We start from the raw sequence: 20,914 nt of genomic DNA, 5'->3' as shown, positions 1-20,914 counted from the left end.
GTTGCTATGTGCGTTTAGAGTACTCAACCCGAAGTTATCAGCATCCGTATCTACATTTACCTTTACACCCATCCTTCACAAGCCTTCCTGTAGTGTGCAGCGGAAGATACTATGTGAACCACTGTCCTTCCCGGCTCTTGCCCCCCCCCCCTCCCCTTTCCTCCTTTTATGTTCCAGTCGAGAATGGTGTGCGGGAAGAAAGACTGTAAGCCACTGCGTGAGCTCGAATCTAATTTTCCCTTCATGATCTTTTCGCAAGATGTACAGAGTAATTCCATGATGAAGTTAAAAACTTTCAGGGATATGGAGAAGGGTAAATGCGTCAATTTGACGTAAGCGATACAGGTCCGGAAACGACCAAGTCAGAATTTATAAGCAAAAACCGTTCTGATACTCAAAAATGTTTAAATGTGTGTGAAATCTTATGGGACTTAACTGCTATGGTCATCAGTCCCTAAGTTTACACACTACTTAACCTAAAGTATCCTAAGGACAAACACACACACACATGCCCGAGGGAGGACTCGGACCTCCGCCGGGACCAGCCGCACAGTCCATGACTGCAGCGCCTGAGACCGCTCGACTAATCCCGCGCGGCCGCTCCGATACTACTTTTCTGTATTTTTGGAGAAGATAGTACGGACCAAAATAAGAAAAAATGTCCAGTAAACATGGCATCTGAAATACATACCTTAAAAGCTATGACCAGTTGTTCATCTTTACTACTGCGAAACGTCTCTTCTCTCGAATAAGTGGTCATAGCTCTTAAGGAATGCATTTCACAGCCAATGTTTGTCATGCAAAGTTATTTCTTTGGTCCATACTATATCCTCCCAAAATGTTTGAAGCAAATGATTTCCAGCAGAAAAAGTTGAAAGACTCCTTCACTAAAAATTAATTGTTTATGTGTAAAATTTCGTGTGTTTGTACAAATGAACATGTTATCGATATTTCGATTGAGATTCGAAGAGTCCATATGCCAATATTTGTACTATCTGTACAAATAAATGAGAGCGCGGTCTTCAGTTTTTTCGAGGGCAGCTAGGAGATGCCTGGCTGTTCGCTGTTGTCTTGTAATATATTGATTATTCATTGCTACTGTAGTGCTATCTTGAAGCTGTGAGAAAGGAGGACAGGCTTTCCAAGGCGCGGAAGCAGAGACGATGCTGAGGGCAGATGAAACTAGAAGAGATATTGTTACATGAAGTAAACAGTAAGGGCAGAGCCTTGCGAAAATGCAGACGCCCCCAGACGCGGTCCCACGGCGTTAGTTACTCTTCAAGGAACATGTAACTTCATATGTCGTCTAGACGCTGTAGTAGGTCGTCACCGTAGAACTTTGTAACCAACAGGCACGTACTAGTGTATAAAGCCAGCTTGATACCAGCGCTGAGAAAAGCAACGTCAGTAGACTTACAAGGGTTAGAAAGAGAGCGAAAACGCCAAAAACTGTTGACCCAGCAGTCCCTACTCCGGGGAGTCCGAGGGGCGGGGCTAAATGACGTATAACAATAATGTTGCAAGCCTTATTTAGCAGAGCAGTTACGTTTAGCTTTCAGCTGAACAATGTTGATACCAAATACAGACTTAGTTCAACTGCATTAACATCCCAGCCTTAGGAGCAGTAGAGGGGACCTAACTAAACCGTGTTTGGCAGGCGCCTGCAAGACACCTGCGGGATTGGCTGGGTGGCTCTAAGTGGGAAAAACAGTGCACCCACGCGACTCCTTAAAACCCCTAGATTCCGCATTTTGGCAGAGTTCTCAGTCAGACGATCTGGGCGCCCAATCCGCGTCCGTCGACTCCAGCCTCGGTCCAGCTCCGAGTAAGTCTGCTCTCTCTCTCACTTGGAGTGCCTCAGTGAACAGTGTCACATTCATTATGTTTTGTTTTGCAACTAAGTTGTTGCCTTAAGATGCTGCTAGTGTTTGCTACTGTGGTTAGCATCTACTCCTGGGACTTCTGCACTGGCTTCTGTTGTAACAGTGTTATTCATGCTTTTTCTAACCCTATAACTAGCCTCCAGTGTATTATTAGTTAGGCCCGTCTGGAATAAACTACTATTTCAAAACCCTGTTTGTCCATGAGTCTCCACAACGAGTTCCCTACCGAGTCTCACCACCTTCATTTCTAGTAAATGCCTGTACTAGTGTTGGCTCAGGTAGAAGAAAACAATTAAATGCCTTAATTGTGAATTGTCCTTCTGTCTTCTGCTCTGTACCGCTCCGGAGCGCAGACTGACCAGCAACCCCTTTTTCCCTCTCCCACCTATGTCGGGACATGATAGTCTTTCACCAACCTTGTCATGTAAGTATCGTTCTCTCTAGCTCTGAATAATTCCTAACATAGTGAACTAACTTTTATTCAAAATGTGTTCAAATACCTTATAGCAATATTAGTCGACGTATTGATGTTAATAACCATTATACTGCTAGTTCCATTTTTTATCTTTTTGTGAGAGAGGCGTAGCATTTCGACGTGGCACCGATCCTCCATTGGTGTGATTTTGTTACTAATTTTGAGTATCTTCCTTTCCCTCTCGTATGATTTTAATTAATTACACAGCATACAGAGATTATCAGATCGTGATATGCAAATTAAATTTTCAAAAATTCCTTCCGTCCACATTTTTATTTGCACTGCTGCCAACACCAATTTGGGGAAATTACAACGCGCATTACATCACTCTTTCGGTTCTTATTTAGTGAGCGGAGGTGAAAGCCAACTCACGAGGCCCACTGTCTGAGGTGTCGGAATGATTTTCGCTTTTAGCTGTCGACTCGGTCTTTTCCTTGCCTCTGTTTGACACATTTAGCCCCTTCAGTTACCCCTGAAAGTTTGCAACATCATCACGGAATCACCCTTTATGCAGAAGGACACCAATACATTAGTTTACTGTTCTAGGAACGTATGCTTTTGCAATTTTTACAGTAAACCAGACCGTGATGTGTAACTACCCTCTTTTAGAGTCTGTCACTGGAGTTGAGTGAACATCTCCATGATAACTTTCCGTTTGTTTAACGAACTTTGCTCTTCAATGAATCTTCTTTATTCCTCTATCATACTGACGCCCAATTCTCCAGTGTCGGTCGAATTACGATAACGTAAGCTACCTCTTCGTGGGTGGACGACACTTCCTGAGGAATCTCCACATTAGTCTCAGTGTGGTACGTGTCCTACTTGCGATTAGTTTTGGTTCCGCTTTAAATCGCTCCGTAGACATACTCTCAGATATTTGATGGATGTGACTGCTTTCAGTGGTTGTACGTAAATTGTGGAATCATACAACAGCGTGTCTTTCCGCCTTTTTGTACGCAGCATGTTACATTTCTTTATATTGATGATCAACTGCCAATCCGTGCACCAAGAGTCGAGTCTCTGCAGAGCTTCCTCTATTTCGATAAAATTTTCTAGAGTTGCGACTTCTCCCTCTGTAACAGCTTCACCCGAGGGAAGGCTCGTGGACTTTGCTGCGTTATCCATTACGGCCTTTATACTTATTGTGAACAGTAATGGCCGTACATCGTATCCTTGGGGTATGCCAGAAGATACTTCTACGTCTGAACATTTCACTCCGTTAAGAATGATGCGCTGTGTTCTGTTTACACAGAACTCTTCAGTCCAGTCACACAACTGGTCTGGTATTCTCGTATTTTGTTCGTTATGTAGCAGTGTCGAACTGCATCGAACGCCTTCCGGAACACCTTCAAGGAACACAGCATCAACCTGGGCGCCAGTAAGTGCTGCCGTCTGCGTCTCACATACACATACAAACAGAGTGAGCTGGATTCCACACGATCGTTGATTCCGGAATCGATGTTGATTCAATAAATTTTTACTTTAGTTAGTTATAAAATATAAAAGTATCTTAACGTGTCTACCTGGCAAGTGAATGGCCAATCATTATCAGTTAAAACACTGAATCAGTTTCACAAACACACATACACACACACACACACACACACACACACACACACACACACACACACACAGGACTAATACCTGAATTGGTCAAAATTTGTAAATTATTCTTAAATATAGAACGTTCCACGTACCTACATACGTAGAGTGAAATTGAATATGCAGACATGTGCCCTGTCCTGCGTAGGCTGTTTTCATATTTGAAGTATACACTTTATTTCTTGTTTTCCGCTACTAGCTAATTTCACCTCCTTGGACATCTTCAAACTACTTGGAAGTCAATCAAATGAAAAAAGTTACATAAACTTCAAGAATAGAAAATAAAGTCATAACCATACATTGAAACTTTTTCAACACGTCCGTCTCAATGAAAAACTGTGGTTATGTATCATACCTTCCACGGGGGGAAGCTTTATCCAATGGTATCTTTATAAAGGTTATGTGTGAACGTAGTGACGATTGGCACAATCTATATATAAGTCAGTAGTTAGCACAATTCATATAAAAAAACTTGAAAATATGAATTACATTTGCTATAACCGTCAAATGACGTTGTATTTTACATTCACAAATGTGGATTCCGTGTATAGAATGATAAAACACAACCCTTATGCTGTGCCATCGTAAACCACATTAAAATCTGTTTTTTCACAATTCAAATTAAACGGCACGTGATATGATTAACTTCTGATAATCAAATGACACGCACATCAGCAAATTTAACTGCACGACTGTGTCGTCAGAGATATCAAAAAGAGCTTCAACAAATGAAATAAATATTTGACCAAAGGTATTACTAATTAAGCCTGATCTAAAAAAGACAAGCAGAAAACTTCGTAACCGAAATATGCTTATGTTAGAAACATGTGAAGCTTCAAGACAAAATTTCGAATTGTTGATGCAGGTATGGACACAGTATAAAGAAATAAAACTGTCTCAGATATCTGGGAACAGTACATTACTTGCGGTAGGAAGGTCCATTATAAACAAAAAGTTATATCTTATGGATAGGAAAATCCATTCAAGCAAAAGAGACAAGCAACATAAAATCAAACTGTTTTAAAGTTGTGTAAAAATTGTTGGAAAACCTTCTATGTTCATCTTCGTCTGTTCCTTTGAAATCTTTTCTGGGTATTTATTAAAATGATTGTAAATTCCTACCCTTTCTACGATACTGAAGATACATCCTTTATCTACTTCGTGTAATGTATGTGCAGAGCATAGTCAATATCTTCAATGACATGGCTCTTACGATGCAGGAGAGACTTAAATGATAAGGTGTTGCTACCGCTAGAAAGAATGGGTTAATGTGTTCCCTGAATCTCTTGTTAAATGATTTGCCCGTCTGCTCAATGTAGAAATTGTCACATGTGCCACAGTTGATTTTAGAAGTTCCCGACTGGGTAAATGGGCTACGTTTCTGTGTCATGTGACTGATTATCTTGCCCAGAGAGTTACACAACAGCTTTCGACGTAGTAACAAGGGCCACAGTTGATTTTGTAAATCTCCGAATGGGTAAATGGGTCACGTTTCGGTACGGCGTGCCGGATTATGTTGCCTAGCTAGTTGCACTTGGGTTTTCGATCCACCAACTCTGCTGCAGCAGTCGTGCATCTAAATTCGCTGACATGTATTCCATTTCATTTTCAGACGTTGACCATGTGAGCAAGCGGATTTTAATGTAATTTACGCAGGCACAGTGAAAAGGACCAGCGTAAGGATTGCATTTTATCACTCTACACATGGAATTCAGATGTGTGGAAGTAACTTGCAACGTTGTTTGACGTTCAGCTATGTTCATAAGAAATCTTTGTTAGAGGTAACATTAGATAAAGCTTCCCTCCACAGTAATGTGTGGAAGGTAATATGTGTAACTACAGTTTTACGCTGTGTCGGATTTGTGGAGAGTTTTTATATACATTTCCGAAGCTTCCGTCATTTGTTTGACTTCCGGGAAGCTTGAAAATGTTCAAGTGGACAAAATTATCTACTAGCTCAAAAGCATGAAATATTGTTCGTTTCAAAAATGAAAACAGCCTGAGCAGGACAATGATTTCCTTCAAGAAATTTGCATTGGCTCCGAACCCATATATACAAAAGACTACTGATGCACATGTACACAATATGATCAAAAGTATCCGGACACTACAAAACACATACTTTTTCATATTAGATGCAGTTTGCTGCCACCTGCTGCCAGGTACTCCGTATCAGCGACCTCAGTAATCATTAGACATAGTGAGAGAGCAGAATGGGCCCTCCGCGAAACTCACGGACTTCGAACGAGGTCAGGTTATTGGGTGTCACTTGTGTTATACGTATGTACGCGAATTTCCACACTCCTAAACATCCCTAGATTCACTGTTGTGATAGTGGAGTGAAACTGAAGGGACACGTACAGCAAAAAAGCGTACCAGCCGACTTCGTCTGTTGACTGACAGATACTGGCGACAGTTGAAGCGTGTCAGAATGTGTAATAGGCAGACATCTATCCAGACCATCACACAGGAATTCCAAACTGCATCAGGATCCACTGCAAGTACTATGACAGTTAGGCGGGAGGTGAGAAAACTTAGATTTCGTGGTCGAGCGGCTGCTCATAAGCCACTCATCACGCCGGTAAATGCCGAACGACGCCTCGCTTGGTGTAAGGAGCGTAAACATGGGACAATTGAACAGTGGAAAAACGTTGTGTGGAGTAACAAATCACGGTACACAATGTGGCGATGGCAGGGTGTGGGTTTGGCGAATGCCCCGTGAACGTCATCTGCCAGCGTGTGTAGTGCCAACAGTAAAATTCGGAGGCGGTGGTGTTATGGTGTGGTCGTGTTTTTCATGGAGGGGACTTGCATCCCTTGTTGTTTTACGTGGCACTGTCACAGCACAGACCTACATTGATGCTTTAAGCACCTTCTTGCTTCCCACTGTTGAAGAGCAATTCCAGGATGGCGATTGCATGTTTCAACACGATCGAGCACCTGTTCATAATGCACAGCCTGTGGCGGACTGGTTACATGACAATAACATCCCTGTAATGGACTGGCCTGCACATCGTCCTAACCTGAATCCTATAGAAAACCTCTAGGATTTTTTGGAACGCCGACTTCGTGCCAGGCCTCATCGACCGACATCGATACCTCTCCTCAGCGCAGCACTCCGTGAAGAATGGAGCTCCAATCCCCAAGAAACCTTTCAACATCTCATTGAACGTATGCCTGCGGGAGTGGAAGCTGTGGGCCAACACCATACTGAATTCCAGCATTACCGATGGAGAGCGCCACGAACTTGTAAGTCATATTCAGCCAGGTGTCCGGATAATTTTGATCACATAGTGTATGTGGATGTTTGAACAACGTATGTAGAATAAGCTAGTCACTCTGTGACTTAGTAAAAATCTCTGACCTGCTAGTTTAGGGAGAAATCCTCACAGTTCATAAAAGTTTTAAATATCATCTACCTGCTGCTCACCATTGCTCAAAATTGAAGGTAAGCTATTATTTAAACGAATAGCAACCCTTTTCTCAGCGAACAAAATACATTCAGTTAAAACATGTTTCACTGGAAGGAGTATGCTACAAACACTACAAACAGGTAGTTTTTCGTGCTGGAGAAGCAAGCCATACGTTATACTAATATGGCCAGTACGCAAGCGTGTAAGAAGAAGTTTTTCGTGTATAGGTGAAGGTAGTCTATGTCTAGCTGCTGGTTTAACAAGTAGCAGCTTGTTGACACCCACTTTGCCGCGCGGGGTAGCCGCGTGGTCTAAGGCGCCTTATCACGGTCCTTGTGGCTCCCCCGTCCGAGGTTCGAGTCCTCCCTCGGGCATGGGTATATGTGTTGTCCTTAGCGTTAAGTTAGTTTAATTTAGGTTAAGTAGTGTGTAGGCTTAGGGACCGATGACACCAGCAGTTTGGTCCCATAAGACTTTACCACAAACTTCCAAAAATTTCACTCACTTTCAGCCATAACCTATCGACACAACACTTTATGACTTAGTGTTGGACGATTTCGGGAATTTCACGCATCTGAAGTTCTCTCTACATGAAGCAAAAGAATTGAAGGATCACTTTTTTGAGACCCCTTCATTTTCCCCCATTGCGATACAGAAGTGCGAAATTTCGCGCAACCTTCCTCTATAATGGTGCAAAAGCGTGGCATCCGGCGACCTTACCCTCGGGCTAGGCGACCCTTCAAACGCTACCGTGGACTTGTCTCATGAGAGGAAAGCCGTCACACTCCCTCTTATTCACATGTCACCCCTTCTTCTGTCGCCTTTGCGACAGAGTCCAGAACCGCGACGCCCAGCGTTGAAATCACGCGATTTTCTTATTGTTGGCCGAGAAAAACACTTCAGATACACTGCCACTCAGAACTGACAAATGAAGGCCTCAGGGGATGCCATAAAGAATGTCAATGAAACCACTCATTTCCTTGGAGTGCTAATTAACACATAGTCCGCTGTCAAAACCGTCATTTGCATTCCAGAACAACGTTCTTTACAGCCTTTTGACACACCCAGACGACTCACTCAGTCTCTCTGGGATCCCACTGAACCCATGATCTGACCTCTTTGAAGTATAGTGACAGCAAAATTTTTGCTCTGGTATACAGGGTGGAACCATTAGGGACCGCTCGAAACCATTCGAGGAAATTTGAAAGGGAACCGAAGCATCAAAGGGTGTTTATGATTTTTCAACTCTCCTGCTTCACGACGCTCTACTGTGGCGTGCACGGAGGGCGCTGAACATTGACACATGCATGAATAAAACGGCAAAACATCCCCCTAAGACCACCTAGCTTCAGCAATACCCTCAGTGGCACCTGCGCATCTTTGTTGAGCACTTTATAAATGTGCCTGTACAGAGACCGCCTTGACCGATTCCTAGACGCCTAGAAGCAGGCAACCCTTCGACACCGTACAACTGCGTGGTGCTACACTGCTGCTCTAGCTCCCGCTTGCGGGCATGCAGAATCTGAAATGAGTCTCGAGCGGTTCTAGGCGCATCAGTCCGGAACCGCGCTGCTGTTACGGTCGCAGGTTCGAATCCTGCTTTGGGCATGGATGTGTGTGATGTCCTTAGGTCAGTTAGGTTTAAGTAGTTCCAAGTCTAGGGGATTGATGACCTCAGATGTTAAGTCCCATAGTGCTCAGAGCCATTTTTTTTTTTTTTTTAAATGAGTCGAAGAGGTTGCCTTCCCGCAGGCACCTAGGAATCGGTGAAGGATTGCCTCACTCTCGATAAATCTTGAAAGTGCTCGACCAGGATGCACGAATGGTATCGAGGGTGTTGTAGAACTGGGGTTGTTGTCGCCCCCTAGTTATCACATCAAAGGAGGATGCAAAACAGCAGGGCTGATAAAGCATGAATACCCTTTGCTGCTTCTAATTACTTTCAAATTTCGCCGAATTGTTTTGAACGGTCCTAGTGTTTCACCCTGTATAGCAGAGCAAAAATTGCCTTCGTGCTACACTCCAAAGAGCTCAGATCATGGGATCAGTGGGGTTGCAGGTTCATGATGTCCTTAGAGAAGGGGTTAAACATCTGGCCATTGTCAAAGATTGTCAAGAACGTCGCTCATTTCTGACATTGAATTGTGTATAAATGAACACCTCAAAGGGATGGGTGGTTTCATTAACATCCTTTTCGTCACCTCTTGAAGTCTTGTCATGTCGATTCTCAGTCACAGTGAGCTTGAAATGTGTTCCTCGGCCACCCATAATAAAACCACGTGATTTCAATGCTGGGCATCACCATTCTGATCTCCATTGCAGAGGCATCGAGAGGAGGGGTGATATGTTCTTAAGTGGGGACGTGACGACGTTCCCACCGTGTGACACGGCCATCGTGACGTTGGGCAGAACTGTGGTAAAATTTGGTGCTGAGGTGAGCTCATTGACCCATCTTACACCACTTCTCAGCTCTGACCTCTTGTCGCATGTCGATAACTTGTTTTCTGAAGCGCCGGCCGTTGTGGCGGAGCGGTCCTGGGCGCTTCAGTCCGGAACCGCACGACTGCTACGGTCGCAGGTTTCAATCCTGCCTCGGGCATGGATGTGTGTGATGTCCTTAGGTTAGTTAGGTTTAAGAAGTTCTAAATTCTAGGTGACAGATGACCTCAGGTGTTAAGTCCCATAGTGCTCAGAGCCATTTGTTGTCTGAAGCGGCAACGAGCCCGAGGATGACGTTCCAGGGGGCCACACTTTTGCATCATTACAGAGGAAGGTTGTAGGCACCTTTGAGCCAAATTTCTAATTTCTGCTCCGCAATGGGGAGAAACGACGGGGTTTCAAAAAATGCTGCATTAATTACTTTCCACCGCAAAGATAACTGGGAGCATCTGTTAGCAGTTGTCCTGTTAGCAGTTGTCACTGTGACGGAATTCCAGAAAAGACAGTCTTAGCGGTTCCAGTCTCACTCGGGCATAAATGTGGATTATTGTTGGCACGCCAGGAACAGAGAACTGAGGTATTTTCGATTCTAGTGTGCTATAGATTACTGAAACCTGGTATTCGAATACTAAATGGGAGAATTTGATCACCTGTTAACGATTGCTGAGGTATGTAGTATTAACAGTACTATTTACTTCCTTGCTGCTCTTCAAATAAATATTGGCTCCATAATGAACTGCGTAATAAAGGTTCTAATATTAGCACCCTGATATTTATGATCACGAATGTTCTTTAGCTTGTTCTGTTCTCACTGAGCGCCCCAACAAGATTCACAACAAGTACTGCACACTGCACTGTAAGGTAGGCCCACCGATTAAAACTTTTCACTTTTGAGCGCTTGCCCTTTCCCGAACGAAGGTCCAATTTCGTTTTGGAATCTTGTTTTCACATACTCTATTCAGATATTAATCGAATCATTACACCATTTTATTCTACGACTACTAAGTACCTTGGTTCACAACTAACTCCCCATCGTACCCCCCTCAGAATTAGTACTAAAGAGGCCCATTCGATAGGCCGTCGAAAACTGAAGGCAGATCAAGCATGGAAACGGAAAGAAGGTGTACTGAACTGTGAAAAAAGAAGCAACATAGGAACAGTGAGCAGACCAAGCTCAAGATATGCAACATCGAGCGAATTTGGGCTGCACGGTGGGAGATCCGTGTTCGAATCTCCCTCGTACCCTATTTTTTCGCAAATTTATGAACTTTCCATCTGGTCACTGACGTGTATGTATGAATGCAGAGTCTCGTGGATAACATTGAATAAAATGTTCTCAGGTTTCTACCGCGTCAATTACTTAAAACTACACGAGCTTTCGGCCAAGCAATCCTTGGCCATTGTCAAGTGGTATGACTGCCAGTGGACTGTTGGTGCGAATCATTACACGTGTCTGTTACCCTTCTGTAGTCCTGGCAATTGTCATACTATACGTTAGTTATAGAATATGAGTCACTGCTAAGAATATGATACCGGGGCAAGTAAACCTGATGAACAGTGATAGCTGGCGTGATGCCGCATAGACCACTCACCGAAATGAAAACAGCGAATAAACGGATGTGAACTATGTTACAGCAAAGGAATTCAAGAGTCAAAATTTCCAAAACGGAACACAAGAGTCTTAACGTGTAGTACCTGCGTAGAACAAATAGTAGGTACCTAGGTCTGGAGGCCCCTTCCATACACCTCGCTGCTGCAAACGCACGTTACACCAAGACACAGACACAAATTTAAATACAGCGAAAAGACACACCAATGACCGGACGGACAGTTCATAATTTTGTGAAAAAAAAAGAAATATGAGGCAAGAGGAAGATTTGAACATGGATCTCCACCTTCGCAGTCCAACACCGTGACCACAGAACAACGACGCCATATTTTTTCCAGTTCGATTGATGTTGCACAACTTAAGTTTGCACCGTTTATTGTTCCGATTTTGCTTCTTTTTTCACAGTTTAGTACACCTCCTTCCTGTTTTCGTGCTTGGTCTGTGTTCAGTTCTTCACCGGCTATCCATTGGGCCATCTTACCACTAAATATGAGGGTAGTATGGTGGGGAGTTTCCCTTGCACGTACTACGAACGCGGATAGGTCTAACACTGCTCCTCTACAGCACACCGCTGGCGGTAAACGATTTACGAGTGCGTACTGAAAAGTAGTACCTCCGTATTTTATATGTGAAAACTTTCAAAGCTTCTTACATAAAACAGACTTTATTAATTGTCTATATCTTCATTCTTCGTATCTACATATTTATTTGCAAACATACTCACCCTAGCGACGCACACATTTCTCCCAACGAGAGACCGATTTGCTGATACCGTCACTGTAGAATGTTTGACTTCGTTGACGGAACCATAATCCCACCTCTGCTTGCACCGCTTCACCACTGTTAAAGTGAAGCCCTCGAAAGTGTTCCTTAAGTTCTGGAAATAGATGAAAATCGGATGGGGACAAGTTGGGACTCTGTGGAGGATGATCCATGACAGTGCAGCCAAAGCGTCGGATTGTTGCAGATTCTGCAACGTTCGTGTGGTCTTACATTGTCATTCTGATGGAAAGAGTGCTCCACGTGTGGACGAACTCTTCCAAATCGTGAAACTCGATTACAGCATTCTGTTTCACACGCATACAGCTGCGTTACACACCGCCATGTTGCACGCTACACTTCGGAGCCCTCTAACGGTAGACGGTTTGCAACTTGCGTCAGAGAAGCGGGGAAAGTCGACCGAGTAATACCCATGACATGTAATAGCTCAACTGATATTGAGTACAGAATAAAAGACTCGGAGCCAATACTTTTCAGCACGCCCTCGTTCTTCTTTTATTCTTTCTTTATTTGACCTGCTGTTGTGTATCCACCATCGACAGCTAGACAGACTCCACATGAATGAGTAATAACGCACATATAAACTGTATCACTTACTAATATTACATGTGAGGCTATATGACCATTACACCATTCATCATTCATTGTGTTTCATAAATGCCATCAAGAAGGAGAATTTTCAGTGATGTGGAAAGAGTCAAGGTAAACGTCATAAAGAATAAGCATATCAGCGGTGAAACTTTATATGTACAATGTATTGTTGTTGTTGTTGTGGTCTTCAGTCCTGAGACTGGTTTGATGCAGCTCTCCATGCTACTCTATCCTGTGCAAGCTTCTTCATCTCCCAGTACCTACTGCAACCTACATCCTTCTGAATCTGCTTAGTGTATTCATCTCTTGGTCTCCCTCTACGATTTTTACCCTCCACGCTGCCCTCCAATACTAAATTGGTGATCCCTTGATGCCTCACAACATGTCCTACCAACCGATCCCTTCTTCTGGTCAAGTTGTGCCACAAATTTCTCTTCTCCCCAATCCTATTCAATACTTCCTCATTAGTTATGTGATCTACCCATCTAATATTCAGCGTTCTTCTGTAGCACCACATTTCGAAAACTTCTATTCTCTTCTTGTCCAAACTACACTCCTGGAAATGGAAAAAAGAACACATTGACACCGGTGTGTCAGACCCACCATACTTGCTCCGGACACTGCGAGAGGCCTGTACAAGCAATGATCACACGCACGGCACAGCGGACACACCAGGAACCGCGGTGTTGGCCGTCGAATGGCCCTAGCTGCGCAGCATTTGTGCACCGCCGCCGTCAGTGTCAGCCAGTTTGCCGTGGCATACGGAGCTCCATCGCAGTCTTTAACACTGGTAGCATGCCACGACAGCGTGGACGTGAACCGTATGTGCAGTTCACGGACTTTGAGCGAGGGCGTATAGTGGGCATGCGGGAGGCTGGGTGGACGTACCGCCGAATTGCTCAACACGTGGGGCGTGAGGTCTCCACAGTACATCGATGTTGTCGCCAGTGGTCGGCGGAAGGTGCACGTGCCCGTCGACCTGGGACCGGACCGCAGCGACGCACGGATGCACGCCAAGACCGTAGGATCCTACGCAGTGCCGTAGGGGACCGCACCGCCACTTCCCAGCAAATTAGGGACACTGTTGCTCCTGGGGTATCGGCGAGGACCATTCGCAACCGTCTCCATGAAGCTGGGCTACGGTCCCGCACACCGTTAGGCCGTCTTCCGCTCACGCCCCAACATCGTGCAGCCCGCCTCCAGTGGTGTCGCGACAGGCCTGAATGGAGGGACGAATGGAGACGTGTCGTCTTCAGCGATGAGAGTCGCTTCTGCCTTGGTGCCAATGATGGTCGTATGCGTGTTTGGCGCCGTGCAGGTGAGCGCCACAATCAGGACTGCATACGACCGAGGCACACAGGGCCAACACCCGGCATCATGGTGTGGGGAGCGATCTCCTACACTGGCCGTACACCACTGGTGAACGTCGAGGGGGCACTGAATAGTGCACGGTACATCCAAACCGTCATCGAACCCATCGTTCTACCATTCCTAGACCGGCAAGGGAACTTGCTGTTCCAACAGGACAATGCACGTCCGCATGTATCCCGTGCCACCCAACGTGCTCTAGAAGGTGTAAGTCAACTACCCTGGCCAGCAAGATCTCCGGATCTGTCCCCCATTGAGCATGTTTGGGACTGGATGAAGCGTCGTCTCACGCGGTCTGCACGTCCAGCACGAACGCTGGTCCAACTGAGGCGCCAGGTGGAAATGGCATGGCAAGCCGTTCCACAGGACTACATCCAGCATCTCTACGATCGTCTCCATGGGAGAATAGCAGCCTGCATTGCTGCGAAAGGTGGATATACACTGTACTAGTGCCGACATTGTGCATGCTCTGTTGCCTGTGTCTATGTGCCTGTGGTTCTGTCAGTGTGATCATGTGATGTATCTGACCCCAGGAATGTGTCAATAAAGTTTCCCCTTCCTGGGACAATGAATTCACGCTGTTCTTATTTCAATTTCCAGGAGTGTATTTATCGTCCATGTTTCACTTCCATTCATGGCTACACTCCATACAAATACTTTCAGAAATGACTTCCTGGCACTTAAATCTATACTCGATGTTACCTTGCCATTGCCAGTCTACATTTTATATCCTCTCTACTTCGACCATCATCAGTTATTTTGCTCCCCAAATAGCAAAACTCCTTTACTACTTTAAGTGTCTCATTTCTAATCTAATTCCCTCAGCATCACTCGACTTAATTCGACTACATTCCATTATCCTCGTTTTGCTTTTGTTGATGTTCATCTTATATCCTCCTTTCAAGACACTATCCATTCCGTTCAACTGCTCTTCCAAGTCCTTTGCTGTCGCTGACAGAATTACAATGCCATCGGCGAACCTCAAAGTTTTTATTTCTTCTCCATGGATTTTAATACCTACTCTGAATTTTTCTTTTGTTTTCTTCACTGATTGCTCAATATACAGATTGAATAACATCGGGGAGAGACTACAACCCTGTCTCACTCCCTTCGCAATCACTGCTTCCCTTTCATGTCCCTCGACTCTTATAACTTCCATCTGGTTTCTGTACAAATTGTAAATAGCCTTTCGCTCCCTGTATTTTACCCCTGCCACCTTCAGAATTTGAAAGAGATAGCTTCTAAGATAAGTCGAAGGGTCACTATTGCCTCACGTGTTCCAACATTTCTCCGGAATCCAAACTGATCTTCCCCGAGGTCGGCTTCTACTAGTTTTTCCATTCGTCTGTAAAGAATTCGCGTTAGTATTTTTCAGCTGTGACTTATTAAACTGATAGTTCGGTAATTTTCACATCTGTCAACACCTGCTTTCTTTGGGATTGGAATTATTATATTCTTCTTGAAGTCTGAGGGTATTTTGCCTGTTTCATACATCTTGCTCACCAGATGGTAGAGTTTTGTCAGGACTGGCTTTCCCAAGGCCGTCAGTAGTTCCAATGGAATCGACTCACGTCTTTCAGTGCTCTGTCAAACTCTTCACGCAGTATCGTATCTCCCATTTCATCTTCATCTACATCCTCTTCCATTTCCATAATATTGTCCTCAAGTACATCGCCCCTGTATAGACCCTCTATATACTCCTTCCACCTTTCTGCTTTCCCTTCTTTGCTTAGAACTGGATTTCCATCTGAGCTCTTGATGTTCATACAAGTGGTTCCCTTATCTCCAAAGGTCTCTTTAATTTTCCTGTAGGCAGTATCTATCTTACCCCTAGTGAGATAAGCCTCTACATCCTTACATTTGTTCTCTAGCCATGCCTGCTTAGCCATTTTGCACTTCCTGTCGATCTCACTTTTGAGACGTTTGTATTCCTTTTGCCTGTTTCATTTACTGCATTTTTATATTTTCTCCTTTCATCAATTAAATTCAATATTTCTTCTGTTACCCAAGGATTTCTACTAGCCCTCGTCTTTTTACCTACTTGCCTGCCTTCACTACTTCATCCCTCAAAGCTACACATTCTTCTTCTACTGTATTTCTTTCCTCCATTCCTGTCACTTGTTCCCTTATGCTCTCCCTGAAACTCTGTACAACCTCTGGTTTAGTCACTTTATCCAGGTCCCATCTCCTTAAATTACCACCTTTTTGCAGTTTCTTCAGGTTTAATATACAGGTCATAACCAATAGATTGTGGTCAGAGTCCACATCTGCCCCTGGAAATATCTTAAAATTTAAAACCTGGTTCCTCAATCTCTGTCTTACCATTATGTAATCTATCTGAAACTTGTCAGTATCTCCAGGCTTCCTCCATGTATACAGCCTTCTTTTATGATTCTTGAACCAAGTGTTAGCTATGATTAAGTTGTGCTCTGTGCAAATTTCTACCAGGCGGCTTCCTCTTTCATTTCTTAGCGCCAATCCATATTCACCTACTATGTTTCCTTCTCTCCCTTTTCTTACTACCGAATTCCAGTCACCCATGACTATTAAATTTTCGTCTCCCTTCACTATCTGAATAATTTCTTTTATTTCATCATACATTTCGACAATTTCTTCGTCATCTGCAGAGCTAGTTGGCACATACACTTGTACTATTGTAGTAGGTGTGGGCTTCGAATCTATCTTGGCCACAGTACTGCGTTCACTATGCTGTTTGTAGTAGCTTACCCGCATTCCTACTTTTTATTCATTATTAAACCTACTCCTCCATTACCCCTATTTGATTTTGTGTTTATAACCCTGTAGTCACCTGACCAGAAGTCTTGTTCCTCCTGCCACCGAACTTCACTAATTCCCACTATATCTAACTTTAACCTATCCATTTCCCTTTTTAAATTTTCTAACCTACCTGCCCGATTAAGGGATCTGACATTCCACGCTCCGATCCGTAAAAAGCCAGTTTTCTTTCTCCTGATAACGACTTCCTCTTGAGTAGTCCCCGCCCGGAGATCCGAATGGGGGACTATTTTACCTCCGGAATATTTTACCGAAGAGGACGCCATCATCATTTAACCATACAGTAAAGCTGCATGCCCTCGGGAAAAATTACGGCTGTAATTTCCCCTTGCTTTCAGCCATTCGCAGTACCAGCACAGCAAGGCCGTTTTGGTTATTGTTACAATGCCAGATCAGTCAATCATCCAGACCGTTGCCCTTGCAACTACTGAAAAGGCTGCTGCCCCTCTTCAGGAACCACACGTTTGTCTGGCCTCTCAACAGATACCCCTCCGTTGTGGTTGCACCTACGGTGCGGCTACCTGTATCGCCGAGGCACGCGAGCCTCCCTACCAACGGCAAGGTCCATGGTTCATGGGGAGAGGGTACACTTTATTAACAAAACAAAAACGGTAATTTCACTGTTTGAGCATAATTATTTTTAGGTCCACTAAATTAAAACTAGTACATTAGAAATAAATGTAGTGAAAAAAGCTGCTGGTTCCTCAGTTTTATTAAATACCTGTTGTTCATACTCTTATCGGCATGTGACCTTCTCGTTATTTGGACCCTATTTTACTTTTGCTAAGTTTAACGTTGTATTGGTACACTGCAATTTCATAACTTGCTTTCTTGAGTGAAGACTATAGCGACGAGTGAGGCGCGGATCCCACGTTCGGAAAGACGGGCAGCGATATTGAACGCGACTTATGGTTCTCAAATACTGCAGTGGGCCGAGCGGTTATGAGTAAGCCTGCACGTCAGTCCTACTGGGAGATTCGGAAAGCCCGGGTCCCATCAACGTCTAGGCGCGAATCTCATACATTTCCTTTCTTACATATTAATTACTAAAGGCCACCTTAAGCATATTAAACGCTGAGGAGACCCTAAGTGTCATGAAAGCTTTGATACTACCGTGCCATTATACAGTAAACTACACTCCTGGAAATTGAAATAAGAACACCGTGAATTCATTGTCCCAGGAAGGGGAAACTTTATTGACACATTCCTGGGGTCAGATACATCACATGATCACACTGACAGAACCACAGGCACATAGACACAGGCAACAGAGCATGCACAATGTCGGCACTAGTACAGTGTATATCCACCTTTCACAGCAATGCAGGCTGCTATTCTCCCATGGAGACGATCGTAGAGATGCTGGATGTAGTCCTGTGGAACGGCTTGCCATGCCATTTCCACCTGGCGCCTCAGTTGGACCAGCGTTCGTGCTGGACGTGCAGACCGCGTGAGACGACGCTTCATCCAGTCCCAAACATGCTCAATGGGGGACAGATCCGGAGATCTTGCTGGCCAGGGTAGTTGACTTACACCTTCTAGAGCACGTTGGGTGGCACGGGATACATGCGGACGTGCGTTGTCCTGTTGGAACAGCAAGTTCCCTTGCCGGTCTAGGAATGGTAGAACGATGGGTTCGATGACGGTTTGGATGTACCGTGCACTATTCAGTGTCCCCTCGACGATCACCAGTGGTGTACGGCCAGTGTAGGAGATCGCTCCCCACACCATGATGCCGGGTGTTGGCCCTGTGTGCCTCGGTCGTATGCAGTCCTGATTGTGGCGCTCACCTGCACGGCGCCAAACACGCATACGACCATCATTGGCACCAAGGCAGAAGCGACTCTCATCGCTGAAGACGACACGTCTCCATTCGTCCCTCCATTCACGCCTGTCGCGACACCACTGGAGGCGGGCTGCACGATGTTGGGGCGTGAGCGGAAGACGGCCTAACGGTGTGCGGGACCGTAGCCCAGCTTCATGGAGACGGTTGGGAATGGTCCTCGCCGATACCCCAGGAGCAACAGTGTCCCTAATTTGCTGGGAAGTGGCGGTGCGGTCCCCTACGGCACTGCGTAGGATCCTACGGTCTTGGCGTGCATCCGTGCGTCGCTGCGGTCCGGTCCCAGGTCGACGGGCACGTGCACCTTCCGCCGACCACTGGCGACAACATCGATGTACTGTGGAGACCTCACGCCCCACGTGTTGAGCAATTCGGCGGTACGTCCACCCGGCCTCCCGCATGCCCACTATACGCCCTCGCTCAAAGTCCGTCAACTGCACATACGGTTCACGTCCACGCTGTCGCGGCATGCTACCAGTGTTAAAGACTGCGATGGAGCTCCGTATGCCACGGCAAACTGGCTGACACTGACGGCGGCGGTGCACAAATGCTGCGCAGCTAGCGCCATTCGACGGCCAACACCGCGGTTCCTGGTGTGTCCGCTGTGCCGTGCGTGTGATCATTGCTTGTACAGCGCTCTCGCAGTGTCCGGAGCAAGTATGGTGGGTCTGACACACCGGTGTCAATGTGTTCTTTTTTCCATTTCCAGGAGTGTATTTATATTAGCAAACAGACTAAAATAATTATGCTATCGGCAATGTACCAACGTTTCCGAAGTTGCACTGATGAGCCAGAACGTTATGACCCCCTACATAATAGCCCGTACGTCCACCTTTGGCATGAATAATAGCGGCGACGCATCATGGCATGGGAGCACTGAGGCCTTGGCAGGTCGCTGGAGGGAGTTGGCACCACATCTGCTCACACAAGTCACATTATTTCCGTAAATTCCGGGTAGGGAAGCGATGAGCTCCGACGCCACGTTCAATCACGTCCCAGACATGTTCCATAGGGTTCAGATCTGGAGAGTATGGGGGAGAGGGGGAATTCCCCACAGTGTTCCTCCAACCACTCCATCACACTCCTGGCCATATGACATGGCGCATTACCTTGTTGAAAAATGCCACTGCCTTCGGGAAACATGAGCGTCATGAAGGGATGTTCGTGGTCTGCAACCAGTGTACGCCACTATTTGGTCGTCATGGTGCCTTGCACGAGCTCCGCTTAACCCACTGATCGGCATGATGAAGGAAGTAGCGGGATTCATCAGACAGTGCAACGCTCTGGCACTGCGCCAGTGCCGATGGTCACGTGCCCATTTCAGTCGTAGTTACCGATGTCGTGGTGTTAACATTGGCACGTGCATGGGTCGTCGGCTGCGGAGGCCCATCGTCAGATCAGCATTAAAATCTGGTGTTAGTTCCGCCACAGTTCTCCAACCTGTCCTGTTTTATCAGTATTTCCAGTCCACGGCGTCCAACGTCTGTACGGCCGCCGGACCCCACTACGTCTGGACGTCGTTTCACCTGAGTTTCTCCTCATGTTGATGACTCTCACCACAACACTCCTCGAACATTCGACAAGTCGTGCAGTTTCCGAAATGGTATTGCCGAGCCTCCGGGCCATTACAATCTGCCCTCGGTCAAACTCAGATCACGCGCCATCCCCATTCTACCCAAGGACGGCTCGCTTGCTGATACTACATCCATCGTGCGTGTATTTGAGTAGCAGTCATTCCTCGTCATGTGAAGCTGCTGTCGCCTGGACGGGTTTACATCGACAGTAGTAGGTCGTTGGTCATAATGTTCTGGCTGATCAGAGAATATCAAGTGTAACAAAGATACTCTCGTCACTCGGCGTTAGGACGCACTTCAGACCCGATCTCAGTGCAAGAAGTGCTATCGGATTAAGCAATTTGAAGTTTATATGTGTTTAACAGCGTTTTTGCTAACTGTTTTACTGTGATTGCCAATAAATGCACCGTAATTGCATTCTAGATTTTTTAAAAGTATATTGGCCACCCGCACTTCCACTTACAGGCACATTAAGTAGACCGTTTACATCTCCACGACAATCCAATAGCGATACAAAAACTGCAGCGGTCTATATGAAAGT

The sequence above is a fragment of the Schistocerca nitens genome, chromosome 6 (genome assembly GCF_023898315.1).
Source record: "Schistocerca nitens isolate TAMUIC-IGC-003100 chromosome 6, iqSchNite1.1, whole genome shotgun sequence".
Classification (NCBI taxonomy): Eukaryota; Metazoa; Arthropoda; class Insecta; order Orthoptera; family Acrididae; genus Schistocerca; species Schistocerca nitens.
The sequence above is the reverse complement of the archived record's forward strand: the minus strand, read 5'-3'. Positions refer to the sequence as shown.